The sequence below is a fragment of the Megascapheus bottae genome, unplaced genomic scaffold (genome assembly GCF_031878675.1).
Source record: "Megascapheus bottae isolate mThoBot1 unplaced genomic scaffold, mThoBot2.hap1 HAP1_SCAFFOLD_81, whole genome shotgun sequence".
Taxonomy (NCBI): Eukaryota; Metazoa; Chordata; class Mammalia; order Rodentia; family Geomyidae; genus Megascapheus; species Megascapheus bottae.
The window spans coordinates 516,252-535,895 of NW_028327393.1; the positions used below are offsets into that span (position 1 = coordinate 516,252).

At 38.2% G+C, this 19,644-nt stretch overlaps 1 long non-coding RNA gene across 1 annotated transcript; it reads left to right on the plus strand.

Annotated features, from left to right (window-relative positions):
* The first annotated feature begins 6,035 nt into the window (after positions 1-6,035).
* On the plus strand, positions 6,036-14,629 carry LOC150039904 (uncharacterized). Its single transcript, XR_016534179.1, has 3 exons — positions 6,036-6,108; positions 6,209-6,297; positions 14,567-14,629. It is a non-coding gene; the product is annotated as an uncharacterized LOC150039904 (long non-coding RNA).
* The last annotated feature ends 5,015 nt before the right edge of the window (positions 14,630-19,644 follow it).

The following is a 19,644-nucleotide window of genomic DNA, read 5'->3' on the forward strand; positions in this document are numbered from 1 at the left end:
TTTATCTAAGGCACATTGGTTTATGCTTTTTGTTTTTGATTTGTTACTACGTTGGCTTCTTTGGTGGTTCTGGGAAAAGAACTCAGTCTCTTGCTTGCTTGGGAGGCTCTCCTACTTCTGCCACACCACTAGCACTTTTTATGTAGTTGTTATTTTCAAGGTAGGCTCTTGCTTTCTGTCCCAGCTTTTCTGAGCTACATTTCTTCTACTTGTATGCCATTGTACCAAGCCATTTATTGAGATGAAGTCTTTCCATGTTCCTCAGATCTTTGCCTCCTGAATAGCTGATTTCCAAGATTGAGCCAAAAATGCCTAGCTTTTTTGCTTTCTCTCTCTTCTTTTTTGTTTCTCTTCTTTCTTCCTTTCTCTGTCTCGCTTACCTTCTCTTCTTTCTTCTTTCCTTCCTTCCTTTCCATACTCTCAAAGTATTTTTCTCAATGATTTCATAGGCTACTGTGTTATGGTAATAGATTGGTAGATTACATCTGGGCACAGGTAATCTCATTCATTTCAAACCAAGACTCCCTGGTGGTTAGACAGTAAATACGGTGCAATTTCAAGTGGCTCCATTAAAATTTCACTTATTATTTATTCAGTTTTGTTAGCTATCTAAGCATCCAAGAGAAAGAGACCTTAATCTTCTAAAATCCCAGAGAACAAGTTCATTATCCATGAGGTCAGGTTTGCTAAGGGAAGAGGGCTTCAAACACTAAGTTCCTGTTGAGCCTAAGGATATTATGATATTGCATAGCTTATTTATTTACTTTTGTATTGTATTGTCAGTCCTGGGGCTTGAACTCAGAACTTGATAACTGTCCTTGAGCTTCTTTTGCTCAAGGCTAGCACTTTACCAGTAGAGCCACACTGCCACTTCTGGTGTTTTCTGTTTATGTTGTCCTGAGGAATCTAACTCAGAGTGTTTTTGCATGCAAGTCAAACGCTCTGCCACAAAATCACCTCCTTAGACCTCTATTGCTTCATCTTAATGCATCATCTTGGTTATGTCACTATCATATCAACTCTTCTTGTACTCTGAGAAAAGAACCTGGATAGATGTACAAATAATTTTTGTTATTATTGTTGTTCCCATCTGTACTGACTTTCCTAATAGGGATTCTTTTGCTTTCCAGACCGTCTTGTCGCCATGTCATTTCCATCCTCTGGGATACATACGTTCTATAGGAATCCAATGCAGGTAAGCATATTTGTGCAGCACAGAGTGAACTCTATAGACTCAAGAGCTTAGTGTTGACCCAGGCAAAGCAGTGTTCTACCATTTTATTCTTTCTGGTGAAAAATCATAAAAGCATGGTATCAACTTGCTTTTGTTTATGCGAAGCCCTGGAGGTCCTACTGATTAGTAAGAGCACCCATTTATTTTTCTAAAGATAGAGTGGTTTGAACATTTGGATGGGGCTTAATGGAGTGGTTCCAATGATTAGGTACAGGACTGGCTACTTCACTGGGCTGATCTGGGCATCTCTGATCATTTGCCGCTCCTCTGAGGACTAGCTAATCTGAATTGGCTTTTCTGATTGCCTCTCTGTTATTATGTCTCTTCTCCCAGGCAGCTAGATCTTGGGGACCATTGAGATAGCCTTAGGAACAGTAAGCAAATGAATGTAATTACATTAAGACTAAGTCTTCAAGTGAGTGTGAGTGGCCTTGAATTCATTAGCTAAGACAAAAATGAATTACAAAAGCAGTCTGGATTCAAGGATCAGAAAATAGGCTCCATCACAGGAGGAGAGGAATTGTGTCCCCATATGTAGTCTTTCAGAGAGAAGAAAGCCATGTCTAAAAATATATATGTTCTTTCACATAGATTCCCTGATAATTAAATAAGGGAAATCCCACTTTTGGCTCTGTAAGTGACTAACTTAATTTTAAGCCCCTTGAAGCTCCTTACTGAGAAAGTACATAAAATTTTGGGTTAGGGATATATGTACGTATGTATTCACATACAGTGAATTCCTGTAGTAATTCCTACTGTTTTTCTTTAATGAAATATAATTGGAGATCTGTGTATGGGTTCATATATAATGTATTTACATTCAGTGGTCAATGACAGGAAATGCTCTGATGGGTGATCACTCAGTGTGTGAACATCAATGAATGTACTTGAAGTAAGTTCCTGGAATTCTCAGCAGCTTTATCACATAAGAGTACTGTTGTGTAAGCTGGGCATCAGTTATCCAAACTCTTATGAGACAAGCAAGCAAGTCCTAGTAGGAGAGTGCTTTCCTAGTATGCATGAAGCCCTGGGTTCCATTCCTTGGTATTACATTCACAGAAAAAGCCAGAAGTGGTGCTGTAGCACAAGTGGTAGAGCCCTAGCCTTGAGAAAATCCAAGGAGAGTACCTGGCACTGAATTCAAGCCCCAGGATTGGTAAAAAAAATAGTGTAAGAGAAAATGTAGAACCTCACTCATCATCAGAAAAATGCAGGTGGAAACCACAATGTGATAGCACTGCAACATTCCACAAGCATGACAATTATTGAATAGTTAAGAGGTAACACATGCTAGTAAACTGTGGAGAAAGATGGCCCATGGCAAGCTATTGATGGGGATATCAATTAGCATAGACATTCAAGAAAACAGTGTGAAGATTCTCAAACAAATCACACTTCAATGATCCTGGGATCCAATCATACCTCGAGTGGGTGTTGATGCGACTTAAAGAGATCATTATGTGGCAGAGACATATGTACCCCTGGTTAAAAGCTCACTGCTCAGAAGTGAATAGCCAAGAGATGAAATCCACCTCTTAAGTTTCCATTCCAAGGTGAATGTTGTGGCACCTCTACATGATAGTGCATTGTTTACTCCTGCAAACAACTGTCTTTGTCAATAACACAAAAGGAGAAGTTATATGTTAATAAAATAAGCCAAATGGCAAGTATGGAATATGTGAAATAAAAAAGCATTGATCTCAATGAAGATGAGCCTAGACTAGTGAATATCAGAAACTTGGGTGAATCAGAAGGAGGAAGGTTTGGACAAAGGTTGATCAATGAGCAAGAGATTATAATGACATAAGAGGTAACTTTTCGCTGAGCACAGTAGATTGATTACACACAACAGCATTGTGTTATATATTATTAAAGAAGAAAGGATTTTAAAGTTTCACTATGATGTTATCTAATGCTTGACATAATAGTTGTATTTAACCTGATTTATGTACATGTATGTATGTGTTTTGTATGTGTATACGCATATACATGTGTGTGTCTCAAAATCTCATGTGATATTTAGTAATATGCATGATATTTATTCTTCCGTATGTATCAATAAAGAACAATATGGTACCACATACCTAGAACAAAGCTGGAAGTGTTGCTGAGGCTGAAGTGGTAGAGCTCTAGCCTTGAGAAAGTCCTAGGACAGTGCTTAGGTCCTGAGCTCAATTCCAGGACTGGCAAAAAACAACAACAACAAAAAAAAACAATTGGTGTTTAACTGAAAAACTATCATTATGTAATGCATGCTTATATAAATAAACTTTTACTGATGCAGACTCCACATTGCCCTCATCTTACATTTGTCTATTAACGCAATTATGTATGAGGGCATGCAATGAACACCACTATCAAATTGTTGACAATGTTCTGGCATTTATAATCACTTTTCAAACACTGAAAGTGTTCTTTTGATTTTTGATTGCCATAGATCAGTTTTAATGTTTCTTGTGTTTCTCATAGTAGAAACATATGGTAGCTCTTTTGTAACTGAGTTTCTACCAGCAAAAGAAATTCTAGTTTTGTGCCCTGGTTGTTCTTTTAAAAATAGGATTAATATTTATGGATCTTTGGAAAATGCACGCACAGAAAGTATAGTGTTATATACTGCTCCAAAGTGTCATGAAATGCATTATATTCTGCAAATCCATTTGGTAGAAAGGAAAACATGCAACTATGACAAAATAAAGCTGGAGGAAGAGATGTAAATTTGGCAGCTGGAAGTTTTTGAGTGGACATTTTATAGCTCATATGACTTTAAATATTTGAGTTTGAAAACAATGAGGGTAAACATTGTACTTTGTGTTGATCTGTACATCATAAACATAACACTGAACAAACTTAATTCCTGAGGAGGCTAAGCAGGTCATATGCTCCTGCTTGTCCTTCAAAGGGAAGAAGGTTTCAGCATTGAATTTTGAACAACACTGAATATAGAAAGAAAAGGGTCAGAGTGCAGATGCGTGGGACACAGCCACAGTTACTGGAGAAACAAACACAGTGAGGAAGCATCAACAAGTCTGGCCACTTCTGTATGCAGTCAGGCCATGTCCCTTTGCCCCTAAGTCAAGAAAAAGCTACTTTTGCTGGAAAATACAATGTGTTCTTGATCTTAGCCATGCTCTCTTGCAGTCACTTCATAGATATCTAGGGATCCAGGAAGAACAGGATTTATAAAACTGCAAAAGGCAGACTGCTTTCCAAACACAATGCCTTTTCTTGTCATCTTGAAGAGAAAAATCCAGAACTATAAACACTGGCCAGGCCTCCAGAGACAAAGGCTAAGAGCAGGTCATTCAGACTGAGACTTGAACAGATTTAACATGCCTACCTTAATGCCTCCAGCACCTTCCTGTTTAATATGAGGGTCTATCTGGAGATAGACAAGAATTAGAAGGCATGAATGCTTGGCTGCTTTGTCCTTCAGAACAAGGGGGGAGCTAGTGTATACTCTTAGGTCAAAAGAAGCATTTTGCAGACTTGAAGAAGAAGAAAATCAGAAGATTAAAGCTGTGACAAAAGCGTTTTCAAAAGTAGACAGCATGTTTTACTAGTATCTTTAAGTAGTTGTACAAAGGAGCCGCCTTCAACAATATAGTTTATGAATGTGTTTATCTTTTTTAGAAAGTGGCTCGTTTCTTCAACACCAGACATCCTGAGCATTATTTTGTATACAACCTTTGTAGTATGTATATCACTTTAATATATTTGCTACTGTAGATATGTAAGAAAGTCGCCTTGGGTATCTTTCATTTAATTGTAAATATTACGTAGTAAGAAGTCAGATCAGAAATCTCTGTAATGCACTGGTGCTATGTGAGCTTGGCAGCACAACATTCCCTAAGAAAGAGATGGGCCAGTGAGACCGAAGAGGCAGACTTACAGAGGAAGTGCTCAGGAAAGATCTGCTCGTGCTCTTATGCTCAATCAACTCTTCCTGCCTTTCATGCCAGATTGTATCACAGACAATTCAGCAAGTATGTTCTATGATCCACCAGAAAGGGTTGGTGATGAGAACAAGGCGCGTGATGAGAAACGACAAAAGAAAACAGAAGAAAGAGAAGAATGTGCCCCCAGTTTCTCTGCTGTGTCTGTCTTCAGTTTTTCTCCTGTCTAGACATTAACACCTGTCTAGATTTTTTTATGGTGGTGTGGGGTTTTTTTGTACTTTATTTAGGGTTAATGTATAGAGGGGTTACAGTTAGATTTTTTTAGGTAATGGTTACATTACTTCTGAAACCTTGATACCCTTTCTCATGTTTTTTGTCCTCTTTTCACTGTCCCCTGATTTCCCAATCATGATTTTTATGTACATTTTTATTGCATTTTATTGTCAGAATAAACATTTAACGATATTTTCAGGGACTGAGCATTTAGACAGCACCATTAACCTCTGCTTAGTGGTACCTATGTTGTATGATAGAATAAGCAGTCTAGAAGATAGAATAAGCAGAATGCAGGATGATAGGATATGCAGTCTAGAAGATCGAATAATCACTCTGTTAGAAGGTTAAAGGTAAGGAATATAAAGCATGAGCTGATTTTAGATTACTTGGGATGAAAAAGTCTTTAAGGACAAGAATCTGTCCCTAATGTCCTTCATGTCTCTTTGGCTCTTTGGTCCACTGGTCTGCCTGTGTTCCTCTCAGGACCTTTGTGCTGGTGATGTTAAGAATCCTTTTAGAACAATGGAAAGGAGATAAGAATTCCTAAGAGAAATTTTAAACTTCGTTCCTAACTTTCATGTCAGTAGGCATACAGCTCTGACACATATCTCATTTCTTTCAGGCGAAGTCTTATGACCCCAAGTATTTTCATCACCGTGTGCATAGAATAATGATAGATGATCACAATGTCCCCACTCTTGAGTAAGTCTGATGCCACACTGATGTTCAGAAAAGCACTAAATTCACTGGGCTTGGAATTTGGGAATGAATTTTAATTAACTAAAAATTTTTGTTAAACCAGAGAGATGGTTTCCTTCTCTAAAGAAGTCATTGCCTGGTTATCCAAGGATCCTCACAACATCATCATAATTCACTGCAAAGGTGGAAAAGGTAATGATGCTTTCCTTTCTGTCTCCTTTGTAAAAAGATAGTTGAGAATAAATATTGACGGGCAGTAGGAAGATACCTACTGCTACTCCTCAGATAGATTCAGCATTGCTAACATATTAATATTGTGTTTAAAGGATGAAAGAAGCAAAGAATACTAAAAGGAAAATAGAGAAGGGGAGGGAAGAACAAAGGAAAAACTAATGTAAAGAAGGGAGGACAATGAGCTACTTCCCTTAATTGCTGATTATATGGGTTTCTTCCATTTTGGTTTACCCATGTATACCTGCCTCCCCCAAACAGTGTTCAACTTCAGGATGGTATTGCATTTGTATCTCATTTGCAGCGATACCTTTTTCTTCTTTAGCTGACAATGCTGCACTTATGTATCATGTAAATGTAATACTTTCCTATTTATATACAATGTGGAATGCTGAATGAAGCTAGTTAACAAATGCATTCTCACCTTGGGCTTTTAAGATGCTCTTCCCTGTTACCTAGTGACATTGAGAATTGTTTCATAAATCTGTTGGCCACTTTAAGGTTTTGTTTTCAGAAATGTCTTTCCAAGTACAGTGTCCTACCACACTGCCTTTTGATTCTTGGGAGTGTGGGGTGATTTTGTATTGTTTCTTGGCATTAATATGGTCGGAACCCAAGGCCTCACACGTCCTGGGGCCCTTTACTACTGGAGCCATTTACATTCCTCATACCTGTTTGCTTTAGTCATTATTCACATTGGTTCTCACTTTTCATCCTGAATACAGAAAGGACTAGACTGTGACCCTCGTTAACTTTTTCACACACTTGGGTTCGTGGATACATACTGTGATGCTCTACTTTTTACTTGAGAAGAATTCTTGTATAGATTTGGGCTTGCCTTGATTGACAAACCTCCCCATTGTCTATATCTGAATAGCTAGTAATACAGCCACTATGGCTGGCTTTGTGTTTTGTGAGCATTTGTTTGGTTTTGATTGAGTCAGGATTTCCCTATATAGTCTCAAGCTTGTTATCTTCCTGCCCTTGCCTCTGTGTGCTGAATGGCAGAAATGGCCACCATACCTCCCTCTTTGTCCTGCTTTAGGAAAGGTTAATGTATTGTCTTGCTATTTGTGTTGTTTCTTAACCCATTTTGGAGATTCTCTGGTTCCATAGCGTATACCTCTTGCTCAGCTGATTATCTACTTTATTTTTAAAAATTTAATGTATAGAGGGGTTACAGTTATATTTGCCAGATAGAAGGTGCCAAACTTCTCACACATCTATATCCCATCTCATGTTTTTGTCCCCATTTCCCTCTGCCCAACCCCTCCCCTGATTTTTCCCCTCCTATATCAAATACACAAGTAAACATCTAGATAATATACCAGGTAACAAAGTGGGATACTGTAACAATATGAGATTAACCAAAGGGCAACACAAGAGTAGAGAGAAGAACATAATATATTACAATAACAGTCACTTATAATTAAGCTCTTGTTTCCATGTCCTGGTAGTCCATTAATTTGGCCTCATCCTATATGGCATTATGTGTGTAGGATTTGAGCTACTGTGTTCCTCAGCTGGGGGCATCCTAGATGTGTACTAATTATTACAAATGGGAATCCATTGAGCCTATGTTTCTTTCAGTACTTCACTTAATACGATTTTTTCCAAGTTTTTGCATTTCCTTACAAATCGTGTAATGTCGTTCTTTCTGATGGCGGCATAGAATTCCATTGTGTATAAATACAACATCTTGGTGTTTCAATCTCTACTGAGGAGCATATGGGTTGGTTGCATACCTTTGCTATGGTTAATATTATGGCAATGTACATTGTTGTGCTAGTGGCTTTAGTATGTCCTTGTTTCTGTACTATTAGGTATATGCCAAGTCATGGAATTGCTGGGTCATGGGGTGATCTAGGTTTAGCCTTTTGAGGAACTGCCACACTGCTTTCCATAGTGGTTGAACGAGTTTGCACTCCCACCAACAGTGTAGTAATGATCCCTTCTGGCCACATCCCAGCCAGCATCTGTAGTTATTGCATTTCTTGATCATGGCCATTCTAACTGGAGTGTGGTGGAATCTCAAAGTTGTTTTGATTTGCATTTCTTTTATGGTTAGAGAGGTTGAGCATTTCTTCATGTGTCTATAGGCCATTCTTATTTCTACTTCAGAGAAGACTCTAAGTCTTGGCCAATCTTTTTATAGGATGGTTATTTCTTTGGAGCTTAATTTTGGAATGATTCTTTTTTTTAGCTGTAGTTATATTTTAGATATGAGGCCTTTGTCTGTTGTATGATTAGTGAAGATCTTCTCTTACTCTGTGAGCTTTCTATTTAACCTGCTACCTATGTCCTTTGACCTACAGAAGCTCTACAATTTAATGCATTCCACTCTGTCCTAGCTATATTTAATTTTTTGTGCTTGTTTGGTCTTTATTAAGAAAGTTTCGACCTGTGCCAGGGGGACTTAGTGTATCTCCCATTCCTTCTTGTAAAGTTTTTAAGATCCATTTGGAACTAATCCTAGTGTAGGGTGACATAGAAGGTACCAACTTTAATTTTCTGGAGGTGCTTAACCAGTTCTGCCAGCATCACTTGTTGAAGAGGCTGTCTTTCTTCCATTCTATTTTTTGGGCTCCCTTATCAAAGATTAAGTGGTCATAGGTTTGTGCGTTGATTTTTGGGCCTTCAATTTGATTCCATTGGTCCTCTGCCCTATTCTTGTGCCTGTATCAAGTTGTTTTGATTACTGTAACTGAAATTTGATATGGATATTCCTTCAGAGTTGCTCTTTCTGCTATTAGGGTCTTTTATTATTCCATATGATATTGTGGATTTCTTCTTCAATTTCATTAAAGAATGACATTGGGCTATTGATGATTATTGCATTGAATTTGTACATAGCCCTTGGCAGGATTGCCATTTTCATGTTGTGAATTCTTCCAATTCAGGAGCATGGGAAGTTTATCCATTTCTTCAGATCTGCTTAAATTTCATTATTCAGGTTTTTAAAGTTTCCATCATAAATGTCCTTTACATTCTTAGTTAATTAATTCCTATGTATTTTATTTTCCTTGAGGCTATTGCAAACGGAGTTGCTTTCCTGATTGCTGCCCCAATCCCCTCTTTGCTGGTATACAGGAAGGCTGTTAATTTTTGAGGGTTAATTTTATACCATGCTACCTTGCCAAAGTGTCAAATCAGCTCAAGCAACTTGCAAGTAGAATCTATAGATTTCTTTAAATAAAGAATCATGTCATTTGCAAAGAGGGAAAGTTTCACTTCCTCTTTCCCTGTTTGGATCCCCTTTCTAATTGCTTCTTTTCTTATTGCTCTGGCTAGGAATTCTATACTATGTTAAAGAGAAGTGGAGAGAGTGGGCATCCTTGTCTCATTCCTGAATTTAGTGGAAATGGCTTTAGCTTTTCACCACTAAGTACAATGCTAGCTGTGGGTTTGTCATACACAGCCTTTATTATACTGAGGAATGTTCCATGGATTCCTAGTTTCTCCAGAGCTTCTAGCATAAAGGGGTGTTGGATCTTGTCAAATGCCTTTTCTGCATCTGTTGAGACAATCATGGAATTCTTGCCCTTGCTCCTGTTGATGTGTTGAATTATAGGAATTTACTTGCGTCTACTGAACCAGCTTTGCACCCCTGTGCTGAATCCTGTTTGAGCCTGGTGTATAATTTTTTTTTCGTAGTGTATAATTTTTTTGAGGAGTTGCTGAAGATGGTTGGCCAGTAATTTGTTGAGCAGTTTTGCATCAATATTCATCAAAGAGATGAGTCTTTCTTTGATGAGTCCCTATCTGGTTTTGGGATGAGGGTTAGGGTGGCTTTGTACAATGAGTTTGGCAGAAGAGTGTTCACTTTCAATTTCATTGAAGAGCTTGAGGAGTATTGGTGTGAGCTCTGTTCTGATGGCCTCATAGAATTCAGCTGTGAATTCATCTGGCCCTGGGGTTTTCTTGGATGGGAGGTCTCTTATTGCCATTTCTATTTCGGGACTTGACATAGGTCTGTTTATTTGGACTAGGTCTTCTTGGTTCAGCTTGGGTATGCTAATATTGGCTAGAAATTCATTCATCTCTTCTAGATCCTCAAATTTGTTGGCATAAAGGTAGAAATGTATTCCATTATGATGTTCTGTACCTTGGTAATTTCTGCTGTGGTATTTGCATTCTTGTCTATGATTTGGTTTAATTTTGCTTTGTTTTGTTTTGTATTTTGGGGGCCTCAAATCTAAAGTATATCAGCAGCTCAAAAAATTGAATGACTCCAAAACTAATCTCCAAATTAACAACCATCCCATTAAAAGATGGGCTAAAGACTTACAGAGAGTCTTCTCTGAAGAAGAAATAACAATGGCCTATAGACACATGAAGAAATGCTCAATATCTCTGGTCATAAAAGAAATGCAAATGAAAACAATTCTAAAATTCTACCTCACTCTAGTTACAATGGCCAGGATCAAGAAATCTAATAACAACTGATGCTGGAGGGGATGTGGCCAGGAGGGATCACTACTACACTGTTATTGGGAGTGCAAACTTGTTCAACCACTATGGAAAGCAGTTTGGCAGCTCCTCAAAAGACTAAACATAGATCACCCCATGATCCAGCAATTCCACCACTTGGCATTTACCCAATTGTCCAGAAACAAGGACATACTAAATCCACGAACCCAACAATGTTCATCGCAGCACTATTTACCATAGCAAAGACATGGAACCAAACCAGATGTCCCTCAGTTGATGAGTGGATCAACAAGATGATGTGGTGTTTATACACAATGGAATTCTATGCTGAGGTCAGAAATAATGACATTGTCCCACTTGTAAGGTAATGGAAAGACTTAGAAAAAATCATATTAAGTGAAGTAAGCCATACTCAAAGGAACATATGCTCAATGGTTTCCCTCATTTGTCATAATCAGTAGAAACCTTGGGCTCTCCTAGCAGAGATTTACAATAGAACAAAATCTAGTAAGCACCTCCAGGATGTAGAAACAAAAGCCATATAATGAGTGATTGTTGTCCTTAATGTGCCATGTTATGTCTCATCTCTTTTGGTGTCCCTTGATTATCTCATATTATTACAATATTTCACCTTGTTGTCTGATATATTTTATATATACTTAACTGGTCATTTGAAATTGGATACGGAAGGGAGGAAATCAAGATGAAGTAATGCACTTTTTATCTGATAAATATAATGTAACCCTTCTATCAATTACCAATAAAAGATGTATGGAAAAAAAGAATCATGTCATCTGCAAAGAGAGAAAGTTTCACTTCCTCCTTTCCTATTTCAACTTCCTTTATGTTTGGCTCTTGCCTTATTGCTCTGGCTAGGAATTCTAATACTGTATTGAACAGGGGTGGAGAAAGTGGGCATCCTTGTATCATTCCTGATTTCAGAGGAAATGGCTTTACCTTTTCTCCATTTACTTTTATGCTAGTTTGTAGGGTGGTCGTGTAAGATTATACTGAGGAATGTTCCATGATTCCTACTTTCTCCAGAACTTTTTGCATCAAGGGGTGTTGGATCTTGTTAAATGCCTTGTCTACATCTATTTAGATGATCATGTGATTGTTGTCCTTGCTACTTTTGATGTGATGAATTATATTAACCCACTAGCATGTATTGAACCAGCTTTGGATCCCGGTGATCAGTCCTGTTTGATCACAGTGTATAATTTTTTGATGAGTTGTTGAAGTTGATTGGCCAATATTTTGTTGAGCAGTTTTGCATCAATATTTATTAAAGAACTGGGTCTCTGGTTCTCTTTCTTTGATGAGTTCCTGTCTCGTTTTGACATGAGGGGTAAGCTGGTTTCATAGAATGGGTTTGGTAGAGAGCCTTCAATTTTAACTTCATTGAAGATTTTGGGGAGTATTGGTGTGAGCTCTTCTTTGAAGGCCTTATAGCTTTCAGCTATGAATCCTTCATGTCCTGGGCTTTTCTTGGATGAGAGGTCTCTTATTGCTTTTTCTATTTCATTACTTCAAGTGGGTCTGTTTAGTAGATTTAGATCTTCATGGTTCAGTTTGGTTATTTCAATATTTGCTGGAAATTCGTCCATCTCTTCTAGATTTTCAAATTTGTTGGCATGAAGATTTGACAAGTAATCCCTTGGGATGCTCTGGATATTGGTAATTTCTGTTGTTGTATTGCCCTTCTTGTCTATAATTTTGTTTATTTAGGTGTTCTCCCTTCATTTTTTGATCTGATTTGGTAAGGGTCTCTCAGTTTTGTTAATTTTTTCCAAGAACCAACTCCTTGTTTGTGGATTCTGGGGTTTTTTGGATTCTTAATTCATTTGATTCTGCTTTACTTTTAATAATTTGTTTCCTTCTACTAGATTTTGGTTGGGTTTGGTACTCTTTTTCCAGCATTTTAAGTTGTACCATTAAATTGTTGGTTTGAGATTTTTCTGTAGTAAAATGTATGAAACACACACACACACACACACACACACACACACACACACACACACACACACACAGCACACACACACAGAGCTCACCACATCCAAAGTCACAAACAAGATATTCTATAAAATGGGAAGTTACCTTGTAACTTATAAGACCTATAAAACTTACAAAGTAAGTCTATGATTAGTGTTTTGAAGAAGACCGCCATACTGATTTCTCTAGTGGATAGACTAATTTCAAGCCAACCAACAGTATACTAATATAGTTCATTCTCACCTTTCTGCTCCATACTTGCCAGCCTTTGCTGTTGTTTTTTATGACTTCCATTTTGCCTTGGTGTGATGAAATCAGCACAGATTCAATTTGTATTTTCTTTATAGTTTCTTTAGGTATCAATTAGCCATTTGCATATCTTCTGAGAACAAGACCTCAACATGAATGACTTCTCACTTGGCATTTAAGATACTTTGTTTTTGCCTATGTGAAAGTTTCACCCAGGCACTGGTAACCCATGCTACTCAGGAATGTGAGATTTTTGGCAACCCAGGCAAAAAAAAAATCCCTAAGATGGTTGTCTCTGTTTAACAAACAAAAGGCTAGAAGTAGAGATAATATGACTGAATTGGTAGAGTACCTTCTCTTGATCAAAAGAAGCCAAAGGAGTTCATGAGTTGAAGCTCCCAAGACATATACTCACGATGAGATCCATCCTCACTGGGAAGGCACGTCCTCAGTCCAAAATATGTGACTCAAATTGGCAAGCTGGAAAAGGCAAAGGCTAAGGAACTGGCTACTAAGCTGGGTTACATGTGCAATGTTGATTTCTCTGTACATGAAGATAATAAATCTGTTCTTCCTCCAGTGGAAAAAAATGTTTAAAGAATAGATGAAAAATGTGTACTTTTCAGGTGAAAGGGTATGTTAAAAATTAGATTATAAGGATGAATATAGAAAGAGAAAAGAACATATTTTCAAACTTAAATTTTGTAGGACAAAACTACGATATAAGTAGAAAGTAACAGAAGAGACTTAGAGGATGAGTGATTTGAAGCAGGAAGAAGTCAAGGATTTGCTATAATTGTCAAAGTATTTGCTACAAAACACTATCACACACACACACACACACACACACACACACACACAGGCAGAGGCAAAGAGAGAGGGAGAAGAGAGAAAAGCAGGCATGTAAGCTGAGGTAGAAAGTGAGCAAGAACACTACAGCAAAATACTTAGAATTACATAATCTGAGGAATAGGAATATGAGTATTCATTATGCTTGTCTCTCTGTATTCTTATGTTTGCAAATGTTCACAATACAATTCAAATAATACAATTACATAGGGACTACAGTTCTAGTTGGTAATGTGGGTTCCTGCTTGCATTTGCACTCAGCACCTGGCACGTGCTTGGCCAGCATTCTCTCACTTCAGGTATATGCTCAGCTCTGTTTTGCTTCAATGCTTTTTTTAGATAAAGTATCCTACATTTTCCTGAGCTGGCATCAGTCTGAAACCCGTTTCTATATCTCCCACACAATGAGGGCTGTAAATGTGAAGCACCCGGCCCATCTTGCTGGTTGAGAATGGGGTCCTGCTTATTTTGCCTAAGCTGGTTGGAATCACAACCTTCCTGATCTTCCCACCTGGGAATCTGGAATTATACATGAGGACCAGCGTTCTTTTCATTACATTAATGAAAAATAAAGTCTTAATATTTCTCAATTGGAAATTTTGAGACAGCAACACTTCAGAAGAAACAGTACCAATACCAAATGAGTATTTGTGAGTGTATTTTTACACTAGAACAAAGGTTTCTTGAACTCATTTCTGCTCTTTTCTAGGACGAACAGGAACAATGATATCTATTCTACTTCTTGCCACTGGCACATTTTTAACCGCAAAGGTAGGAAAAAGGTTTTGATACTTAGTCTTTTATATGTATTGAATTTGCTAGTTCTGAAGCATTCATGGTAAAATATTAAGGAAATGCTTAGCTCATGGTGATTAAGTGAAAGTGAAAGCCTGGATTAATGCAGCCTTGTTTAATATGCAGTTATTTACTGGACTTGTACCCTTGTATTCTTGTTCTGGGCCAAGCCTATAGTGAGAGCAGTGAGACACAAATGCGAGGGAATGTCCAAATTCAGAATTACTAAGAAGAACAGCATTTTAAGGTATATTTTTTACCATCTATAAGTAGTTGCCATTCAAAAAAGCAGTCTGAGAATTCAGTGCATTGTGAGTAAGGTCACTCATTCATCATTCTCCTCCCTCCATCTCAACCCACTACTTCCTTCCTACCATTTCTTTAATGTTGTAGGATATACACATGACTTTGTAATTCTGTATTTAAGAAATAAGAATCAACGTTTTCTAAAAAGCTGTATCCTCATTAACTGACTTATGTAATTGTAGCCTCACTGTACAACACCTTTATAATGAGTTTTAAAGATATTTTTATTGTAATTCATAGGAGGGTTACATTACTTTCGCCAGATAGAAGGTGCATTACTTCACATACATTGATACCCTTTCTCAAGTCTTGGTCCCCATTTCCCTCCCCCCACTCCCACCCTCATCTTGTTTTTGCCCCTTTCCTATCCAATTTCAAATAACCAAATACGCATATGTACAATATATCAGATAACAAAGTGAAATACTATAAAAATATGACATAACTAAGGGACAGCAAAAGAAATGGGAGATAACATAGTACATTAAGGACAACAATCACTCATTTTATGGCTTTTGTTTCCATTTCCTATAGGTCCTTTCATTTAGCGACATACTGTATGTCCTTATGTATCTAGGTTTTGTTCTATTGCAAATCGCTGCTAGGAGAGCCCAAGGTTTCTACTGATTATGACAAATAGGTGAAACCATTGAGTATATGTTCCTTTGAGTCTGACTTACTTCACTTAATATGATTTTTTCTAAGTCTTTCCATTTCCTTCCAAATGGAGTGATGTCATTCTTTCTGACAGCAGCATAGAATTCCATTTTGTAAAAATACCACATGTTGTTGATCCACTTATCAATCGAAGGGTATCAGAGTTGGTTCCATATCTTTGCCATGGTAAATAGTGCTGCAGTGAACATCGTTGTGCTAGTGGCTGTAGTATGTCCTTGTTTCTGGACAGTTGGGTAAATGCCAAGCAGTGGAATTGCTGGGTCATAGGGGAACTCTATGTTTAGTCTTTTGAGGAGCTGCCATAATGCTTGAATGAGTTTGCACTCCCACCAACTGTGTAATAATGATCCCTCCTGGCCACATCCCCTCCAGCATCTTAATAAAATATATATATATATATATAAAGAAATTAGGCACAATAAAAATGTGTGATGGAAAAATATAGTCTTTTCAATAATTGGTATTAGGACTTCCATATGTAGAAAATTAAAATTGGATCCTTGTTTATCACCATGCGCCAATATCAACTCAAATGAATTTAAAGACCTCAAAGTCAGGCCTGAAACACTGAAACTATTGCAAGTTGGAGTAGGAGAAATATTAGAACTGATAGGCATAGGCAGGAACTTTTTGGAAATAGTGGCAAGGCCACAGAAAGTAGGAGAGACTTGACAAATGTGATTATATCAAAATAAAAATTTTCTGCACAGCAAAGAACATAGGTGCTAAACTAAAAAGACAGCCAACAGACTGGTAGATCTTTACCAGCAATATATCTGACAAAGTCCTAATATCCAAAATATACAAGTAGCTCAAAAATTAACATCTCCCTAAAACTAATGAGCTAATCAGTAATTTGGCAAAGGAGCTAGAAAGACCTTTCAAAAAATAATAAAGTAATTTTTAAAAGAATCAAAGGAAAGGTGGGCATCGTAGACTTGTGCCTGTAATCTTAGCCACTTAAAAAGCTAGTAACTAAGAAAGTTCATAAGTAGCTCTGTCCAAAGAGGACAGATAAGCACTGTGATTGTATTAACCCCTTTTCTATAGGACAGCATTGATTACTTCGGGGAGCACAGAACTGACAGAAATGTGAGCAGTCAGTTTCAAAGAGTAGAAACTCCTTCCCAAGTAAGTTTCTCTTGTCACAAAGTTATTTATGGGGAGATGTTAGTGGCACATTTAGCCTGGTCGCATCTGTAACCCTTCTTTAACAATCAATGATGGCAGAGGACTTGTGACTCCTAACCATTTCCTGATCTTTGGAGGCCCACATCTGTAGCCTCATAGGCTACCTGGCTTGGTTCTCTGCTGGGGCCTACCGGCAGCAAATTGGGGTTCCTGAAATACAGGGCAGGGACTGGAAAAAATAGAAGAGAGACAAACACATGGGGTTGGTAGGTCTGCAGCCCAGGTAAAGACTGCAGCCCTGTTTATCCTCAACTCAAGGCTTATATCCCTTCTTGAAACCAGGGAACTTCCAGGTGTTACATTCATATGGTAAATCTCAGGTCATTTAAACAGAATAAGGCCAGAAAACCATAAGGCAATAAAGCAATTGTCTGATGCAAATCAAGGTACAGTTTGATTCCACTCTGGCTCCCAACAGTTCTCAACAGAGCATCACACATTCCATTTCTTATTCTTTATTCCCTACAGCTTCTGGAATTGAGTCCCCTCCCAAAAAGGAAGGTCAAATATCTGAGGTTTTCTGATGCCTGAAGATGATCTCTGGCTAGTAGATGATCTACTAGCCATTGGTTTCCCTAGAAAGAGAGATTGGATCCTTCACCAGTTTTTGCTAAGGCAATGAGCAATTCAAGGTCTTTAGAACACTGCCAGGATGGTTTTGTGATGACCCCAGTGTAGGGGAAAGAAGAGTGCAGAGAAGAGAAAGAATGAGAGATCCTCAGACCAAGAATGAGAGATAAAGACACGCAGAGATAATGGGAGTATGAAAGAAGAAAACAGAATGAACTGGGAAAATAAGTATTTTACGAATCTTGTTCCAGCAGACATTATCATATACTTTCATGCCATATTCTTAACATTGTTTAAACTATCCACTGTTGTCCTATTTTCCTCTGATAATACTTTATTATGAAAATATGAAAAATCCCAATTATATTGGATTGGAGTGTTGGTCACCATAAAAAAAAATACCTGACCAAAGAACTTAAAGTGGGGAAAGATTCATTTGGGCCCACAGTTTCAGGATTTACTTTAAGGCCACTTGATCCCATTGCTTTGGGCCTACACTGACACTGAACCATCATGTCAAGGAGGCGAGTACTGTGGAGAAGGATTGCTCACCTCAAGGTTCCCAGGAAGCTGAGGAGAAGGAAGGGTTTGCGACATGATCCACCCTTCCAGTGACTTCTTTGGTTTCATGAGGCCCCAATTCCTAACATTTTCCCCACCTCCTACTAATGCTTTAAATTTAGGAATCCCTCAACAAATGAATCTGTGGATAAAGTCAAAAGCCTCATAATATAATTACTTCCCCATACCCACCTCTGAACGCTGCTGGTATACTGGGGATCAAGCCTTCCATCTATGAGCCTTTTAAGTGCACATTTCATATCCAAATTCTAACACACAAAGATGGAACCATACAGTGTATTCTGCAATCATCATCCCAACCTACAGTCATGCTTTGTTTATTCCTTCCCCACTCTTCTCAAACCCTGGGTCACCCTTCCTACTCTTCTTTCCTCAACCAGGATTACTTTGAAGGAAATTCTATTCATCAGGTCATTATACCTCACAAGAAGTTTGGCATGACACCCAACATATGCACTCTTAAAAAAAAATCCAACAACTGCAAAGCATCTACCCGACACTGATGACTGGCACCTGTCTGTATTTCTAGATACAGGCTGAGATTTGAGAATGGTGTTTCAAAGCCAGCCCTGGCAGGAAATCCTTTCATTCTTAGTTCTAATGAAGAACCAAAACAGCCTGAGTTGGAGATGCGAAGTGGTACAGCACTGCCCTATTGCATCTTGCATTGCCCTATTGCATTTTCAGGCATCTTTCTCACTATTGCCCTTTCATTGCTTGCCCATCCTGGGGCTTAAACTCAGTGGCCTGCTGCTCAGTAGGCTTGAACTCTTCATAAGTGGCACTTTATCAGGTGAGCTAGATCTCTAGCTCAACTTCTGGCTAAGTATATAGAGATGGATTATCTCAAAGTTTTCAGCCCTGGCTGGCATTATTCTTCAGTCCTCTCAGCTTCTGCCTCCTGAGTAGCTTGGATTACAGACATCAGCCACTCGCATGCAGTACAAGTGCTTTTGCTAATTGGAAATGTGGCAGTTCACTTTATGAACTCTTCTCAGTTGGTTCATCATCAGACATCTGGAGTTTCTCAAAGAGAATTCTAAGAAATCCTGTTTGAACAACTTGCTAGGAGCCAAAGAGTATTGAAAGGTTCCCTTACCCAAAAAAAAAAAACATATTGGAGAAAAAGGCAGATAAAGAATCTCTTCTCTGTAGAGGACCCCTCACTAATGGTACAGAATCATCTAGTGCAGCTAAGTGGAGATGTCATTCCTCCTAATGAGGAACTATCTCCCAAACAATAGTCCTTTCTCTAGTGCATGACAACAGATTTTGTCATCGCTGTTTCAGCACCTTCACTGTTCTCATGGTCATAAGCAAGCCTAGAAGCAAGGGCTTGTTCTTTCCATGTTACTGTCTGCAAGTCTCAGCTGGGCTCTTTTTCCACAATGAGAAAAATACATAAGAATGTTGATAATGTAAGGGCTCATTCTAAATGTCTTCCTTTCTTACTGCTGTTCACAAGCTGAAAAAGAGAAGGAGATTAGAATACTGACTTTACATCTGGCATTACCACTAAAGTGGAGGCTTTTGTTGCTTTACAGAGTCGCTATGTCCGCTACTTTGACATCTTGAAGAATGTGTTGAACTGGGAAATGCCAGTGAAAAAACCTCTTAAAATTGTGAAGTTTGTGATTTACTCCATCCAAGGTAAGTGCTTTGGAA